At 37.7% G+C, this 9,739-nt stretch overlaps 1 long non-coding RNA gene across 2 annotated transcripts in view; it reads left to right on the forward strand.

Annotated features, from left to right (window-relative positions):
* Nucleotides 1-8,710: 8,710 nt before the first annotated feature.
* LOC107687951 (uncharacterized) overlaps nucleotides 8,711-9,739 on the forward strand; it is a 17,644-nt gene continuing 16,615 nt past the window's right edge. For both annotated transcript variants that reach the window (XR_001634186.1, XR_001634185.1), the window contains exons 1-3: nucleotides 8,711-8,872; nucleotides 9,421-9,484; nucleotides 9,609-9,686. This is a non-coding gene — a long non-coding RNA (uncharacterized LOC107687951). The remainder of the gene's footprint in view (nucleotides 8,873-9,420; nucleotides 9,485-9,608; nucleotides 9,687-9,739) is intronic.

A 9,739-nucleotide genomic window follows, 5' to 3' on the forward strand; every position in this document is an offset into this window, starting at 1 on the left:
GGGGGGGGGTCTGTAAAATGCGGCTTGAGCTGGCATGTGTTATGGTTTGTAGGTGTGTGTAGATAGGGAGCGATGCCATTAGTCTAGTCATCTACTCCCGTTGGCTTTCTGTAGCAGAATGAATGGGCACTGTCGTCCTGCATTTTAGACTATACCACTCAAGTATTTTAAGCTTCCAAACCATGGGTGAGACGCTGGGGCCATATTCTAGGGTCAAGACATGCTACCTGAATCATCGCCATGTTTTTCAGTGTGGTAGGCTCTGATTTCCACATTTTTTTTCCTCTACACGTCATGCTTTTAACCAGTATTTCCTTCAGATAGTAGGAGGGTGAAAAAAAAGACAGACCTAATCATGCGAGATACTGCGCTGTAAATGAGAGTGAGAACAAGAAAAAAAGAAACGTGTCAAGCAGCTTCACCGTCTGCAGAGAAGATCTGATGCATTACTCAATATCCAATTCATTTGTACGTCTTTACTGGCAATTTTTATATTAGCCCACCGTTAGTGCAAGGTATCTGCAAGGCTACGAAACCGCAGTCACTGGCAGCAGAGCCGGAATAAGTATGTGTCAGTTAGTCAATAAAGAGGAGTCTGAGACGGAGGGACGATTAGAGCTCTTATCTCCTTTCATCGCTTTTGAATGCTGGCTGAATTGAAGGTCAGTATCTTGTGCTTCTCCAGAGCTGAGCAGGTGTCTAGAGAGCATGAATTCACTCTGTTATGGTGCATCGCTGTGCCTCTTGGAGTAGCCAGAGCTCACTAAAAAAAGAAACGAGGAACGGCCAAAGAAATGATCCCATGTAGAAGGAAAAAAAAAACACCTTTAACAAGCCGTTTAGCAAAACGGTAGCTAGACTGTTTGCTCTGTGTCTCTGGCAGGCTCATCGTATGAGTTCCAGTCAATTGTGCGGGAAATGCAGCTTCTCTTCTGAGAGTTAAGATGATGTGTTCTCTGCTCTTTCAGTACGGGTAATTGAGAGAAAGAGACAAGTGAGAGACAGTGAGGTGGTATTGATGAAGCAGACTCGATCATCTGCGAGCTTGCTTAGAGCTAAGATGGAGAAGAATTTGCAGGCATTCGCTAAATTAAAGCCCGCTAATGCAAAGGTTTTCAGGCACAAAGGCGACGGCATTCCATTCTCAATGGACCATCTGTTTGGAGACATTTTCAAGGCTGTGTGTTATTGATTACATCGCCTTTTCTCGCGTAAACACACCATGACAACAGGCCAGGAAGGCTGTGGAATCCGAGGCATATTCAGCTGCGGTTATTTTTGCACATTTCTATTCTGTACTCAACTATTAAAATGTGAGCGCAGACCCTTTCTGCTCTCGAGTGTCACAATGGACGGAATATGTGATGGACGAAGGCAAATAATCCTGGTGCAGAGGACCTCTTTCGGACTGTTTGTGGAAGAGCTTAGAGGCCTGTTCAAATGGAAAAGCCACACAACCCACTGGATCAGCCCAGGGACACTTGAGTGGTGGCACAAGAGTGTTTGTGTGTGGTGTTCGTGTGGCGTTTGGGTTTGGCTCGAGGGTCTTGTACCCCCTGAGTGTCCTCTCATCTAGAAGACGACACTCTTAGATGTTGCTGTGGATAGGTCTTTGCTTTTATCACAAGAGCATAACAGACAAACAACGGAACAATAAATGCAGTCCTTTAGTGATTTATGCACCAAACACAAAACATTTTTTATATATATATTCAGTTGGGAAGGGACAATTCTTTCAAGAAATATTTTTTTTTAATTATTCTAAAGCACATAATAGAAATAGTTTACAAATCATTCTTGCGTAAATAAACATTCTTGCATTTAATGTCAAAGTTACGTAAAAACATTTTATAAAATGATTACCCTATAGAAATAGGTTCTGATTGGTTCAATGTGTTTTTGTTGATTTTATTTATGAATGAAAATGAGTATCTTAAGGTCGTTTTGTGGTGTCTAAACTCAAACAAGACAGGAAGGCATATCTAACGATATGCAAGATAATGCATCTCACACTTATTCTGAGGTCTGACACCGCTCACAAAATTCTGGGTTAAAAGATGTAGGTCCAATTCAAAAGTTAAAGAAAAATACAGTCATTCAACAGCTATATGAATGCTGGCAAAATCAAATGTTTTATCTTCAACAGTAACACAAAATTGGGTTTCCTATAGCAGCCTGATTTAGTCTTTCTTTATCTCAACATGCAATATGAAACGCATGTATATCTTTTCAGATCCTAACAAAGCTGTACTTTATCTGGTCTTTGTTACATGAACTGCCTCTTTTTACCCAATATTCCAAATTTCAGTCATCTCAAAATGACCTTGATGAACAAGGTTCTTAGAAATCAATCAAATTTGTACTTATTTTATTTATTTAATTTCCCCCTTTTTGTCCTTTTCTCTTGCTCAGACTCTCTTCAGAGATTTGTCAAGCTTTGGTTAGTCACATGTTTGTTGGCAATCAGATTTTTTTTTCTTCAAGAAAACACCGCAATACAATAGGACTAAAAGAAGAAGTTGAGCCAACCGAGAAATTTAGCAGAAATTCAGCCTTATAACTAGTATAACATTCAGCCTCCAAAACGTACTGGAATGTTATTTTTGAGAGTCAGGGTTTCAAATAAAGACTATTTAATGACTATTTTAAAGTGACACAGATGCACCATTAAGTGAAAATATTTAAAATAATGAAATACTAATAATGAATACTAATTTGAGAATAATTGTCAAAGGAACAAAAATAGAATTTTTCTGAACATGCTTATGAACAGTAATTTTTGGACTATATTATTTTTTATTTAAACCATATTGACAAGTGTATCATAGATACAAGACAAAAACCTCTATGAAATTTGTAATTATATATCTGTTTATTGTCTTCATATATAATATAATCAGATATAATCCAGTAATGTTCAATGTAAATTACAGAATGTTACCGCAACAATTACTACTGTTATACCTCGTTGCATAATGCATAATTCAAAAGCAAAACATTGATCTTATGAAAAAGGATAAAATTTTGGAATTGGTATTATGTACAAATATTCAAATGGGTGATTATTTAATGGTGATGCTGATATTTTAGACTGCCATAATTGGAATTAGAATTAGAAAGAGTAGTATTTTGTGTGTGTGTGTCTGTGTGTGTGTGTGTGTGTGTGTGTGTGTGTGTGTGTGTGTTTTCCTGTAAATATATATTTGTCAATTATTTAACTTGGAATTTGGAGTGGTGTATTAAAAGCTATGTGCCACAATTACACTTTAAAACAATGAATAAATTACAATTAACTACAATTAAATGGTAGTTCATTTTGATTAGAAAGAGTAGTATTGTGTGTGTGTGTGTGTGTGTGTGTGTGTGTGTGTGTGTTCCTGTAAATTTATATTTGTACATTTTTTAACTTGGAATTTGGAGTGGTGTATTAAAAGCTACGTGCCACAATTACACTTTAAAACAATTAATAAATTACAATTAAATAAGTGAAAACCTGTAATTAAAAGATATACAATTAAGACAGACTACAAATACAGAACACAACACAAACACACCTCAATCATCAAGAGACATGATTTTTGTTCAGAATAAATTAAATGCTGCATTCTGTTTAGTAAGGGCAAAATCTCAGCCTATATATGATCACACACACACAAAAAACACCAGCATCTGCTTTACGGTTTTATAGCCCACAACATATGTCCCTTCTTCGATCACAAAGCTGCCAGCATCTCTCCCGCTGTTACCTCTCCCTAGTCCAAACACACATCTTTAGATACCTGTCAGCGTTTATTATGTTATCCTCTGTCGCGCCACAGATAAGGCCAGTTAAAGTTTAATGAAATTCAGCTTGGTTACGCAGGCCCGCCTTTCATAATTTGTCACAGCCTGTGTGCTGGAGACCCACTGCTCAGTAAACACAGCGCTTACATTACCAACCATTAGGGTCTAAATGGTGTGGTCCCGTATGCAGGGCTAGCAACACAGCGCACCGCTGCTAGGGGCTGGGGCATTACTCTGTTGCCCTGCATGTAAACGCAGCTCTCTGTAACAAACATTGTAGGCGTGTGAGTGAATATTAGTTGGAAATACTTTTTACTACACACCTTTCTGTAATACTTCCTGCTGACTGGTCAATCGCAGCATTCTCCATATTATTGTATAATAATCACTGAACTGTCTAATTGACCGTTGTCCCAGGCAAGCATTTCTCTACACAGCTGTGCCCGGTGAACTCAGTGGACTGTCTTTCTTCTCTTTTAATAGCATAGTGGAATCAACATTTTATTTTTATTGTAATTTTTTAATTATTAAATAGCCATATAATAACATCTTTTATTATAGTACAAGACACATGATGACTCTATATATTATCTATACATTACATAAGCAAAACCTATATATATATATATTTATTTACTTTATATACTGTATGACTATCTACTACTTGTACTAAATGTTTTTTATTCTCTGTTAAATATCTAAACATTGGATGACTGGACAAACCCCTGTAGCTTGTGCATAGCACTGTGTTGTACACAGTTTGTGCAGGTAATGTGTGTTTGTGTACAATCAATAGCCATATTGATGATAAGGTCGAGCTCAAGTGAGAAAACTGAAACTGGATGCTGCTCAGATGGCCTCGGTGAGTGGTTATCTCCAGAGATTATTAAGCTCCAAGGGAAATGACTAGCTTGTCTTAGTAAAGGGCTGAGGTCAGGCCTGGTGTGTCCCCTCTCAGGCGCAGGGCTTCTTATCCCTGAGTAGCCTCTGTCAATATGACAGCTGGAGCTAACTACTCTGTACATTAGGTTCAGTGGTTGAAACACTTCAGCACAGCTGTATCTGCTGGGGAAAAAAGTTATTTGCCTGATAAAATTTGTTATTGCAAATCCCCTTGATCCCCTTTCCAAAAAAAAAAAAAAAGAATAAATAAATAAACAAATAAAATACATACATACACAAACAAATAAATAAAATAAGGTTTAAGTTTGTTTGTAGGACTACATAATTTGGCCACAAGTTTGTGACTGTATATCAAATTGGCTATAATAATAATTTGCTAAATAAAAATATAAAGTAAACAAAAAAATTTATTTACAATAGTGTGTGTGTGTGTGTGTGTGTGTGTGTGTGTATATATATATATATATATAAAAATATGGGAAATATAATAATTTATTCTACAATACAACAGTGAAATGACAATACTATAATCTATGGCTGTATTTATTTCATTTTCAAATGTTAAAGTGTTGAATTTTTAGCATATTCCCTGTCACACACATACTCAGCCAGAAACTAATAATAATAATAATTGTTATCATTATTATTATCATTACTAAATAAAATTATAAGCTGAACTAAAAAAAAAGAACTAAATATTACAATATTATATTGTATGTATTATATGTATGTAATAATATTTCTATTGTAATATTTCACTTGAAAAAATTAGTATTTAAGAAAAATAGTATGATAATATTGCATTGAATACTAATATTTATGGCCGTCTTAGTTTTCAAACGTTAAACCACCAAAATGTATTTTAATGGAAAACCGCAGGGAGCCCTTAAAGATTCCTTTTTGTTGATAAGCGCTTCTCATTACAAGTATGGGAAGATGTTTGGAGCATTTTGCGTTCACAAAGAGTCCGTGCCATGCTATAAAACATGCAGTGCATATATTTATTTAATTAAATTGCAGCCTTTGTGTTTTGATAATTGCACTAAGCCATATCACGTTTTCGGTTTTATTTTCGATTAATTGTGCAGCTGTATCACAGTTAGAAGACCATGGTGAGTGCCACTGATCAGAATTTTCAATATTTGTTTACAGTAAATTATGAAATAAGCATCAATTAGTGACTTTTTTTCTGTTTTCTAATTGAACAAATCTAGTTCCAAAACAATAGGTCCTCTTGCCAGCATGACCCAGCTAAAAAATATGGAAGCTACGCAATAACAAACACTTATTACCATGGGACAAGCATCTTTTCTTTCACACACGCACATGCACAGCCAGAAATAATAAATAAGTATAATAATAATAATAATAAAGGCTAAAACCCTCATGCCACAAGAATAAACAAACAGCATTAAGGAGTTTCTCCCCATCTGGTTCGTCCAAAGCCATACAAATACAGACTCACTTGAAGCTTTGAGAGAAAATTGTCTTTCTTTCTCACACTTGCTCTCATGCGGGGGACAGGAGCCACACACATACACTCGCACACCCAAAAGCGAGCTGCACGGCAGGCTGTAATCAGTGGCTCTATGACAGTGGGGGGAGGCAGGCTGGTGGGGGAGACAGAGGGACAGGAGTGATAACAGATTGAGCGACTCTGATAAACTCTCCTTTAATGGCTCTGCCTGTCCCCCCTCGCCTCTTTTTTTTCTCCAGCACCTATTTAGTGGAGTCTTTCTCTGCTGCAGGGATTAGGCTGCTGGATAAGGGCAAGTAAACATGGGCTGCTTCTCTGAGCAAGCAATGGAGAGACAGAGAGAGGGGAAGAAAGGGAAGGGAGTAGAGGAGAGGGAGAGGGAGGGAAAGTGAGAATGCTAGAAAGAACGAGAGTTTGGTGAGAGGTAAAGAAGCAGAGCAGGAGAGCAGGAAGAGGATTTTCTAGTGGATGAAATCAGTCACGGCAAAAGAGAGTGCGGCTAAGAGGAAATTGGAGTTGGGGATTTTCACCTAACTAATGTTTTCTGCAGAAATCAGTTTGTTACATGATGATTTTTTTTCTTAATTTTTCCATTTGTGACCCTGGACCACAAAACCAGTCATAAGGGTACATTTTTCGAAATTGAGATTTATACATCATCTGAAAGCTGAATAAATAAGCTTTCCATTGATGTATTGATATATGTAGGACAATATTTGGCCGAGATACAACTATTTGAAAATCTGGAATCTGAGGGTGCAAAACAAATCTAAATATTGAGAAAATTGCCTTTAAAGTTGTCCAAATGACGTTCTTAGCAATGCATATTACTAATTAAAAATTCAGTTTTGATATATTTACAGTAGAAAATTTACAAAATATCTTCATGGAACATGATCTTTACTTAATATCCTAATGATTTTTGGCATAAAAGAAAAATCAATAATTTGGACCCATACAATGTATTTTTGGCTATTGCTACAAATATACCCCAGCGACTTAAGACTGCTTTTGTGCTCCAGGGTCACATTTGTTTGGTGTATTTTGGAGCTATTCGGAAGTGTTGCCATATCTCCATTGGGAATATAGTTAATGCAATTCCCGGCGGTGTCAAAAAGGAACCTAATTGTGTGTGTTTAGCACTGGGGCACGACACACAAACCCAAACACACACAAACTCGCATGCAGACAGCAATGCAAACACGGATTACTGTGATGTCTTAATCACGGTGTGGCAGGCAGGCAGACAGACAGGTTGCGTCGTCTTTGCTGAGTTCCTAGAAAAGCATTTCAAGTACAGGATACACTGATGACACTTTTGAAGGGGTGAGATAAAGATAGCAAACTGATGGCAACTGCTTGAATCATTTTGTAATTAAAGACAACACTATTACCCTTATTGCATTTTATAGTCACAATAGTAACCAAACAAAAAACAAACTTTGATTGTTGATTATGGAATTGCTGTGGAATAAATTGCAAAGTTATTAGAACGTACAGAATTAAGCAGATCCTGAATGGCTGGACTATAAACGGCTTTGAACTGGGCTAATCATGATATCTATTAGATAAGCTTTTAATCAGCCACCTGCCTAATTGCATAATCAAATCAGCAACCTCTCTAAAAGAAGGTGATGCATGGATAGCAGTCTGGTGCTCTTTCTAAATCTTCGCTTTCCGAAGGTGAATGTAAACCAAAAATGCATCATCTGAGACCTGTCAAGTAAGCCACATGGTCTGCAAATCACAACATTTACACATGCATTCATCCATACATGTGTTTACATCAGCAACTGTATCTTTAGGGCAAAGTGGTAATGGCATGTTGTTAATATGATTTATTTGTCTCTGTCTTCTGTTAGGCTAATAATATCTGATATTAAAATACACCCTTTTTTATTCTCAAATAAATAAATTCTGGTTACACCTACAGATTTAATAAGTGTTTCTATTTTTCTGCTTTATTTTTAATGTACGAGCAGGTACAACTGCACTGGTTTGTAGCGCAAATAGTTTTACTATTTACTGCGCTTACTGTTACTGTTATACTTCATGTTATTTTCCTGTAGCAGCTAATACATCGCAAGTTGCACATTGTCTTGCTTCCGTGTTGCATAACTTAATTTATGTAATTATTGCTAAAGCAATGCAGAATAAGGCCACATTTATTGTGCAATATATACAGTATAACCATAGTAGTACGGTTCACCACTACAGTGAAATATTTCAAGTGTGTATAAAATATCCATACATTATACAGTACATATAAACATGGAGAGAAAAACGTTTGGGTAGTCAGTGTTGTGGGATAAAAATGACTTAAAAATGACTAAAAGAGAGATTTTAGGACTAGGAATGCACTTGATTATGCTGTATACTGATGACTGTATTGTGCGTCCAATACGATATTCAGGATTTGTCTCTCAGTGAACACAGTGCGGCATCAAGCTGCAATCAGCCCTCTTCAGCTGAGTCTGATTGTGGTCAGCTGCCATGAGTAGGCCTTAAACAAACACCTTGTGTGCTGTCATTGTTGGCCTGTGCGTTTCAGCACGAGGCTGGGCCACCACAGCCAAGTGTTTCAATTCCTGAAGAGCTTCCAGAAGAAATTAGTATGTAATGACCGCACTCTGCAAGAAGAAAGGCCCATTATGGCTCTCGCTGACTGTACTTGGCTTTCATTTGCAAGCTAAATGGATGCGTGCGAAGGTGAGAGTTCACTAGCCGTTCAAGTATTTGGCTTTAACAGGCTCCAGCACTCTTGCTTTAATTCAAGCAGAAGGACAAGTATGAATAATCGCTCTAGATAAGACTCATCAAAACACGGTTCCAGCGCCTGCCTGCCTTTTTTTTTTAAACCCCCTTGCCTCTTTCTCGTCTCCCTCCTCCGCGTCCAAATGGACAGCGAAGCCCGGTGACAAAATGCACTTCACGTTGTGTCTTTTAATTTGTTAGCTGTTTGCTGTTGTTAACAGAACCCAGTATGATTTTGATGGACTTTTCTGAATATTGAAGTTTGCTGTAGTTGTGCAGTGATTTTGGTAGAAAACACAATAGCCCCTATAAATGTAATGCGATTGTCACCTGATGCTAATACATGAGCGGCGTTCCCCCCTCCTCCATCAGACAACCCACACTCCCTGTAGCATATATAGCCCTCCTAAATGATGTGTGTGTGGCCAATTTGTAGAGAATGGCTGTGTAAGAGATGTCTCTTTGTTAGCCCATAATAACCAAGGACGGAATGTTTTATTTAGATACATGAGGGTGCACAGCCAAAAGCGCTAATTCGTGGCCCCGAGGGTGTTCATTTCACGTAATGTATGCACAGGCTAATTTATAACACTGTGACTAATTTCCATTTCTTGTGCTTGGAGTTGCCTTGCTAATTACGGGATTTTTTTTCTTTGGTCATTTTTTCTCGACTCTTCTTTCATAATTACAGCTCAGCATTCAGGGAAGGAACTGTTGCAAATGAGATGGGCCTCGCCGTGTTGGGTGACTGATGCACTCCTACGTCCAGGTGAGCCCAAATCCCTGACAAGAGCCACCGTTTCACCCCCATCTGCTCCAGTC

Source organism: Sinocyclocheilus anshuiensis, unplaced genomic scaffold (genome assembly GCF_001515605.1).
Source record: "Sinocyclocheilus anshuiensis isolate Anshui unplaced genomic scaffold, SAMN03320099.WGS_v1.1 scaffold421, whole genome shotgun sequence".
Lineage (NCBI taxonomy): Eukaryota > Metazoa > Chordata > Actinopteri > Cypriniformes > Cyprinidae > Sinocyclocheilus > Sinocyclocheilus anshuiensis.